Below are 9,737 nucleotides of genomic sequence, written 5' to 3' on the forward strand. Positions count from 1 at the left end.
AGCCTACTAAGTTTCCGGGTGTTACATTATCTTCCCCTTGGGGACATTCATCCTCGAATGAGACTCTAAACACGTTTTTAATTGAAAAGACTCTAAACTAGCAGCCCATCATGCATGCAACACATCCAAATGCACACAACTAAGGAGAAAATATCAACTCCAAGCCAACTCTATTCAATGCACCTTAAGGAAGTAGGGACTACATCTAACGACCAAATATGCATGAAATTTTCAGATTCCTCATATTCAAGGAGGAACTACCTTCTCTAATCTAAATCATGATCAACACAATCTCATTGAGTTCATATGCAGTTCAATCTCAAAAAGCATATCTGAAACATGTTCAATAACTCATCTCATGATGTCTATTGGCAACTCATCCTTAACGCACTAAAACATGAGGAAAATCATTCACATAAGTCATTTCTTCTAAGACCCAAGTTACTTCGTGAAAATGCTCATAAAGAAATCTTGGAAAGACATAAAACACACATGACTTCTCAGCATAAAACAAAGCAAGAGGAAATTCATTATCTCAAGCTAGAATAGGAGTACAAGGGAAAATATAAGGATAGGGGAACTTCATATCGTCCTCGGCCTCCAAAGTAGCACCCTCAACTAAGTGGTTTCTCCACCAAACCTTCAAAGAAGCAAGTTCATTGTTCCTTAATTTCTAAACTTGCCTGTCCAAAATCTGAACCAGAATTTCTTCAGATGAAAAACTTTTATCAAATCCAAATACTTCAAGGGGAACTATGGATGTCGGATCTACAACACACTTCGTAATCATAGAGACATGGAAAATGGGATGTACGGTTGCCAACTCATTTGGAAAGCATAACTCATACGCAACCTTACTACACGTCTCAAGATTTAATATGGGCCTATAAATCGGGGACTAAGTTTCTCTTTTTTCCCAAACCTCATCACAGCCTTCATGGCGAGACTTTTAAATAGACCCATTAATTAACCTCAAATTCAAGGTCTGTTCTTCTTACATCGGCGTAGGACTTTTGTCAGCTTTGGGCGGTACTCAACCTGACTCTTATGAGCTAGACTTTTTCCACAGCCTCATGAACAAGCTCAGGTCTGATCAAAGCAACTTCACCCACTTCAAACCACCCTTAGGAGATCTACACCTCTTTCCATAAAGAGCTTGAAAGGGGGCCATACCAATACTAGAACAGTAGCCATTATTATAAGCAAACTCTATCAATGGCAAGTGATAATCCCAACTTCCCTTGAAATCGATGATACTTTCTCTCAATATATCCTCTAATATTTTGATCATTCGCTCTGTTTGCCCATCGGTTTGTGGGTAAAAAGCAGTACTAAGCTTCACATTTGTGTCAACATCTCTTTGGAAAGATTTCCAAAACTGAGAAGTAAATTGAGTACCCTAATTGGAGATAACGGACAATGGCACACCATGCAATCTTACCATTTCCCTCAAATACAATATAGCATAGTCTTCCGGTGCATAAGAATCCTTGACGTGAATGAAATTAGCTGATTTCTTCATTCGGTCTACTATAACCCAAATCGAATCATATAGGTGCCGAGTATGTGGTAACCCTACTATAAAGTCCATATTTACATCCTCCCACTTCTAAGTGGGAATACTAATATCCTGGGAAAAAACCTCCCAGTTTTTGGTTCTCAACCTTTACTTGTTGGCAATTTGGACACTTAGCCTGAAGCCACGCAATATCCTTCTTCATCCCATTCCACCAATAGACCTCCCATAAATCACAGTACATCTTGGTTGCTCTTTGGTGAATGGCAGACCGCGAAACATGGGCTTCTGCCATAATTTGTTCCCTTAGCTCATTAACATTTGGAACACATAATCGACCTTGGTATCTAAGTACCCAATCTCCCCCTTGCGAGAAAGCCTCAACGAACTTTTTGAGTACCGCCTCTTTCAATTCTACAAAAATTGGATTTAGACATTGCTTAGCTTTAACATCACTCACAAGAGATAATTCGGAACCATTTTGAACCATGACACCCCCCTTGGTAGAGTCTACTAGTCGAACACTCAAACGGGCCAATCTATGTACATCTCGTACCAATTCCTTCTTATCATCATCAATGTAAGCAACATTACACATAGACAACCTACTAAGAGTATCCTCTACTATATTAGCTTGTCGGGGTGATAAAGAACATTGATGTAATAATCTTTCAATAATTCAAGCCACTTTCTTTGGCGAAAATTCAAGTCTTTTTGACTAAACACATATTGCAAGCTCTTATGATCGGTAGACATATCAACATGAACTCCATACAAATAGTGTCTCCGAGTCTTTAGAGCAAATACGACCACTGCTAACTCAAGGTCATGAGTAGGATAATTTTTCTAAACTACTTTAAGTTGCCTTGAGGTAAAGACAATAACATTTCCATTTCGCATTAGAACACATCCTAGCCCAATTCTTGAGGCATCACAATAAACCACAAAACCATCAGTCCCTTCTGGTAAGGTCAATAGTGTGGCAGAAGTAAGTCTATGTTTCAACTCTTGGAAACTTTTCTAACACGTTTCTGACCATATGAACTTAGCCTTCTTTTGAGGCAAAGCTTTCAAATGAGAAGCAATTGAAGAGAAACAATCAACAAACCTTATATAATAACTGGCCAAACCCAAAAAGTTTCTAATATCAGAAGGTGATAGAGGTCTAGGCGAACTCTTGACCACATCCGTGTTGTTAGGATATACCTCAATACCCTTGTTGGACAAAATATGACCAAGGAAAGCTACAGACCTTAACCAAAATTCACATTTGCTAAACATTGCAAAGAAGTTATTGGTCCTTAAGGATTTGCAATACCATCCTCAAATGATCAATATGCTCATTCTCACTTCTTGAGTCGTTCAAAATATCATCGATAAACACGATCACAAACATGCCTAAACACTCTATTCATCAAATCCATAAACGCCACTAGAGCATTTGTCAAGCCAAATGACATTACTAAAACTCATAAGAAACTTGTCCACAAGCTTGATGTTCAAATAGTGGTCTTTTTTTCCTAGTAGCTAGTTTTGAGTTCCCCTAGTTCAGCGACCATATCGGGTTCAGATAACCATTTTTGGAGTATTATCATCTTTCACCCTCAATTGGTGATAACCCGATCAGAGATCAATCTTAGAGAAATAACTTGCACCTTTAAGTTGGTTAAAAAAATCAATCTATCATTGGAACAAGATACTTGTTCTTAATGGTCACCTTGTTCAATTGTCGATAATCGATACAGATTCGGAGTGAACCATCCTTTTTCTTAACAAACAACAATGGCGAACCCTATGGAGAGATACTCGATCAGATCAAACCTTTATCCAATAGATCCTTCAATTGTTCTTTCAACTCCTTAATTTCAATCGGAGACATTTTATAAGGAGGAATAAAGATAGGTTGTGTATCAGGGAGAAGATCAATTCCAAAGTCTATTTTCCTTTCGGGAGGAATACCGGGCAAATCATCGGGAAATACTTCTCGAAACTCTTTATCAATGTGGAATGACTGAAGACTAGGGACTTCGGAATCCATATCCCTTACCGTAACTATATGATAGATGAAACCTTTGGAAATCATCTTTCTAGGTTCTAGACAAGAAACCACTCGACTCTTACGCATAGAATTTTCTCCCTTCCACTCTAGGATAAGCTCATTTGGAAACTTGAATCTGACTACCCAAGTTCTACAATCTATAGAAGCATAACACAAATGCAACTAATCAAACCCAAGTATGACATCAAAGTCTGGCATATCAAGTTCAACCAAATCAACAATAGTAACTCTATGCGACAAGGAAATGATACATCTTCTATATACCCTTTCAGCTAATACATAATCACCTATAAGGGTAGAAACAGAAAAAGGTTCTAACAAAAATTCGGGGAGCACATCAAACCTCATACCCACAAATGGCATTACAAAATACTGAGTAGCATCGGGATCAAGCAAAACATAGACATAAATTTGAAAAACTTTAAACATACCGGTAACCACATCGGGTGAAATCTCTTGATCACCTCTACTTTTAAGAGCATATAATCAGTTTTGCTTAGGAGCACCTGCACCCGAACCACTTGGACCGGATGAGGGTTTGGGTTGAGCCCTACAACGATTATTTCTCTTAGTTTTAGAAACCAAAGGACAATTCCTTAACTTGTGATCCGTCTTACCACACCCAAAGCAAGCATTAGAGCCCGCTAGACACTTGCGTCATGGTTTCTCCTACACATAGCATAAGTAGGCATGATGTACTTACTAACATCTCCTTGGGGTTTAGGGTTAGACACCCTTTCATTATTAGGCCTTGGAGGAGAACTTGAAGACCCTTGCCCAGAGAATCTTTGCTGAAACTTTGAATGACTCGTCTACCGGAACTAGAATGTGAGAAGTAACCATCATTCGTTCTTTCCCTCTTTGCTTCCCTAGATCTTTCCTTGAGTTTTTCTTCCTCAATTTGTTGGGCATGCACCATAAGGAAAAAATGTCCATATCATGAACAAGCATTGCAGTGCGGCATGCTTTAACAACCAAGTTGGACACTTCCGACACAAACTTACTCAGCTGGATCCTACGATCCGCCACAATAGAAGGAGCATATTTAGATAGTTGGGTGAACCTCAAAACGTACTCCCTGATACTCATGTTCCCTTCCATAATCTTTATAAATTCAAGTACCTTGGCCTCTCTCATCTCAAGAGGGAAGAACCTATCAAGAAAAGCACTTGAACCTTTCCCATTCTATGGGACCCGCTTCCTCCAGCCTTGCTTCTTTCCATTGATTGAACCAAATTTGAGCAGCCCCTTTGAATTGATAAGCACCCAATTCCACCTTTTCTACGGTAGTTACTCCCATAATAACAAGTATATGATAGACCTCATGAATGAATTCTTGAGGATCTTCCTCAACTTTGGAGCCTTAAAATTCCGGAGGGTTAATCCTTGTAAAGTCCCTTACTTTATCCGCCGCAGTACCCACATTTGGGTTCACGGGGTGTACCACCACTCTTTTGGCTTGGGCTGTCAGGGCTTGAGCCAACACCTGGAATGCCGACCTAAACTCCGCATTCGTCACATTATCGGCCAATGGATCAATCAGAGCTTCTTTCTCCAAATTGTCTCCCTCTATAAATCTAGAATTTTCCCTCCTGGTAATCATATACTGAAAACCATCGGGTAAGGGTTAGGAGAAAGATTTTATACAGTTAAACTCCATGACACAACTTAGGGAAATAAAGAAGTAAAGTTTCCTAAACATCTAGTACTTTCTCATTCATAAATATGGTGCGCTTCACACTTATGAACAAGACTCTAGTCGACGTGGTTTGAGACATACTAGAACCATTGTAAACGTTATAATTTGATTACCAAGTTTATCACGACCTTAGGGTACCTCCTAAATGTAACAAGGAGTATAAAACCCCGAGAGGTCTCATACAAGCATGTCATGACATAAAGTAATAGAAATGAGCCAAAATTTAAAACTTGATCAATACTATCAAAGTCGTTATAAAATGAACAAAAGTTTAACAACATTGTCTCAAACAATCTAAACATGAAGAATATGAGTCTTGGGACGCATCCCATACAATAGTCCAAAACATAAAGAAAAGACATATACACATGCGGTGATCATATCCTCGAACACAATGAGTACTCACCAAATCTTCACTCCTTGATAAACAAAGAAGCTAGCCACAAGAGTGAGAATCTATGTCGCCGGACCCTACATTTGATAAGAATGTAGCCAAAGTATGCGTTAGTACAATCAAGTACTAAATATGATAGCTAGCATAAAATACATAACATCATAGTTAGTCAATACAAAACCATAATCATATCAATGCATATAAATAAAAATTATAATAAGAAAGGAATACTTCACAAGAAACTTTACTCATCCTTAGTCAAGACTTGGGTCATCCGCCTCTAGTCAAGCTTACCACATGGAAGGCCTATCTAGCAACAATCCAAGCTATTCATTCTTTAAAACACAATTCACATAGTTATACTTACTTTTGAATAAATGGGGATTCGCCTCTTTCCCTAACTTACAAAGGGTAGTAGGTAATCTCCTCTTGCCGTACTTACTTATATATTGCGGGTACTCGCCTCCACAACCTCATCATATGATACAGGTACTCGCCTCCACATAATTTCAAAAGGAGCATGGGAACTTGCTTCCATGTCCATTTATCATAGTAGGAATGTGGGGACTCACCTCCTGTTCAATTTTAAGGAGTATGGGAATCACCTCATATCCTTTTATATGGAGGTCAAGGGTAACTGCCTCTATCTTCATCATTTACGTAAGCTTTTAATCTAGATTCATTTTAGGTAAGAAATCCTTTCTAACCTAGAATCATTCATGTTAGTAAGCCTTTCACATTTATACATTCGTAATTAGGAAATTTAGGTGGGACGTATCTCTTCCTCAACAATAACATCAATTACAAATAATTCACATCATAAACTTTACTCTCAAAGCCCTAGGTTTCATGATCGTCATCTAAGCTTCAATATCAAGCAATTCTAATCATAATTAAACATATATACCTCAAATCTAACATATCTCATCAATCCTAGATTTAATACATCTAAACTGGAATTGTAGCCTTTCATAGCAACAAGACTCATTTGCATGGGCTAGGCATGGGTAGATGAAATTTCATCTTTCTAGACATGGGTTAGGCATGGGTATATGAAATTTCATCCTAAAAACATTATTTACTAATAATTCCATCATCAACTGTAACGACCCATGAAACAAATAAGTGAAACTAGAGCCTAACTAGTGTGTCTTGCAGTTTTTCATGAGGTTTGAGGTGTTTTGATGTTGTCCTGAGTTATGGTTGAGGGGTTTACGGGTTAAACGTCAAGGTACGACTCCCCAAGGACCACCCTAGGTGTCCTTGAGGAGGACCCTTAGCCTAACCTTCAAGACCCGTTGAAACTAGAAAGTTGTCAAACATGGAGTGACCTACGGAAGGGGTCCACGCCTCATATGTCCATCCATGCCCCGTGGATGGCCTCCATAGGTCATGGTACTCCAAACCGAGCCCCAGCCACAAACTATGAGGTGACAGCACGAGGCGTCAACCAATCCACCGTTCGTGGATGGGGATCTATCGACTGCACCTAGTTTGCTTTCAAGTACTCGGCCTAGATAAGGTTTAATTTGTAATTAGCTAATTAATTATTTTAAGTGGAGGGATGGTTATTTTAAGTTAATTAAGGTATTTTAAGAGTATGAAAAGTATTAAACCCTATTTTATACTTCATTATTTCAAAATCCCAAATAAAAACCTCCCCTCCCCTCCAAAAGTTCTCTCTCTAGAAACTTCCATTGGAGGTGAAGACTTTAAGCTTCCAAGGTAAGAATCTTCAAGTTTTTCAAGGAATTTTCGTGGGATTCTTCTTAAAAGGGTATGGTGGTCTTTGTCCTTAACTTAGTTTCTTTCAAGGAGCGAATCTCAGAAGTAATTTTAAATTTTCAAAGTTTCTCCAAAACCCTATACTACAATCTATGCATGGGTTCGATTCTAAATGATTTCTAAAGGATTTATTGCATTGAATTATGAATTAATTGTGGATTTAAAGATGAATTAAGATGATTTCTTCCTAGAACCCATGTTTTCCCCCAATTTCCTAAATTATGATTTGTGATTGGGAGTTGATTGATTATGCAAGAATGTCGAATTGTTGATTCTTATATTGAATTAAGTGATTGAATCATGTCAATTTCATTATCTATTGTAGTATATTGGATTTATGGATTGATTTTGATTCTTAGCCTTGAAAGGCAAGTTATGACCAAATTACATATGAAAGTAGAATTGTGCTTGATCTATTGATCCTCTTGAAAGGTGGAGGTGCTTACTTACTATGTATATTGTGGTATTGAATTGATGGATATCTTCCTTGTACCTCTATACATATGAAGGATATATGTGTGAGCATGATGTAAAGTATGTGTGTGTGATTTCAATGAATGTATAATGATCATGTTTAGAATGTAAATGTGTTATGATTTAATGTTATTTATTAATTAACACCTATGAATGATGAGGCTATATATGAAGGGTTATTCTCACATACACACACTCATGAATTAAGTTTCTATGATAATGTTAATGAGGATGGGCTAATTGAAAGGCTATTCTCAATTGTACTCTAATGAATGATAATGACTTGTTGTGAAAGGACTTTCTCACAATAAGGGGATCCTTAGGTGAAAGGCTATTCTTATCTTTGAATCTATGAGCTTTCCAATGAATGAATGTTGGGATGGGATGGATGTTCATCCGGGAGTTGAGGAAGAGTATCAAGTAATAATCCCTATATCTCATTTGAGTGAATGTTAGGCCTGAGATAGATGTTTATTCGGGAGTTGAGGTGGGGTATATAGTACCAATCTCTTATCCTATAATGAACTAATGTATTGAATGTAATGTACTCTGTCGGGAATAATGCTAAGCAACGAGTGGATATGAATTGAGATGGATGCTCATCCGAGAGTTCATGCAGGGTATCTAGTAACAATATCTTGAGATGGATGCTCATCCGTGAGTTGAGGCGGGGTATCTAGTAGAAATATCCGTATCCCATAACTATGTGCCCACATAGGTCTAGCTAGTGGATCCACTTAAGGCTAAACAAATGATGGTCCTACTTTAGGCAAGTAGGAATCCCTTATCCGGTGACGGTGACACCGAGATTCCATGAATTGGTCACATGGTCTATGTCGGTTAAGGCTTACCCCACAAACAATGTTAATGAACTATGGCTTCTTAAGAATGAACTACTTAGTGTGGGTGGTGGTATGGGACACTATCTATGCATTGCCCAAGTAGGCTTTGAGAGAGGTTTTGGTGTGTTCCTTTATAATATTAAGTGTAATGGATGTGCTCTTATGATGATGTTAATGAAGAATGTTGATGTAATGTCTAAATGAATGAAGGCGCTCTTAATGAAATGTAGCTAATGAAGAATGTTGACTCTCATATGCATAAATGTAAAGATGCATGCATACTTGGATTGTATTATGAGTTACTTCCTTATCATGACTTAATGATTATGAATGTGCCTTGTCCATGGTGGATTTAAGGAATACTTAGTGTTAGTAGTAGTATGGGATGCTACTTGCACATTGCACAAGTATGACTTAGAGTTGTCTTAGGTGATGGTCCTTATGTGTTGGTATGGCTTATGTAATGTTTATGTCTCTTATGCATGTGAATGGTGTAAAGATGGACAGTTTGAATGGTAAGTTAACTTTGGTGACCTTAAGGTGGTACTTTGGTGTGGATAGTGGTATGGGACGCTATTCATACATTGCACAAAGTATATCTTTAGGGTTACTTGAGGTGAAGGCTTAATGTGTAGGTAATGGGTTATATGTGATTATGTTCTAATGTTGTTTAAATGACTTGTATGTTGGTTGTGGTTGAATATTATGCCTCTTATTCTTTTGTTCATGACGTTTTATGAAAATGGAATACATCATGATTTTTTTAAAAAAGGTCCATTTTAAGCATGTTTTTGCATGACTATCATACTTAGTACTTAATTGTTCTAACCCCATTCTTCTTATATGTTTTAATACAAGTGTAGGTTCCAACAAGTTATTGCATTCTCTCTTGTGATCTTGGATTAGACTTCTTCCAAGACATCTTTTGGTATGTCCTCATTTATTGAGTACAAGGACTTTTAATATTT

The sequence above is a fragment of the Solanum tuberosum genome, unplaced genomic scaffold (genome assembly GCF_000226075.1).
Source record: "Solanum tuberosum cultivar DM 1-3 516 R44 unplaced genomic scaffold, SolTub_3.0 scf00238, whole genome shotgun sequence".
Classification (NCBI taxonomy): Eukaryota; Viridiplantae; Streptophyta; class Magnoliopsida; order Solanales; family Solanaceae; genus Solanum; species Solanum tuberosum.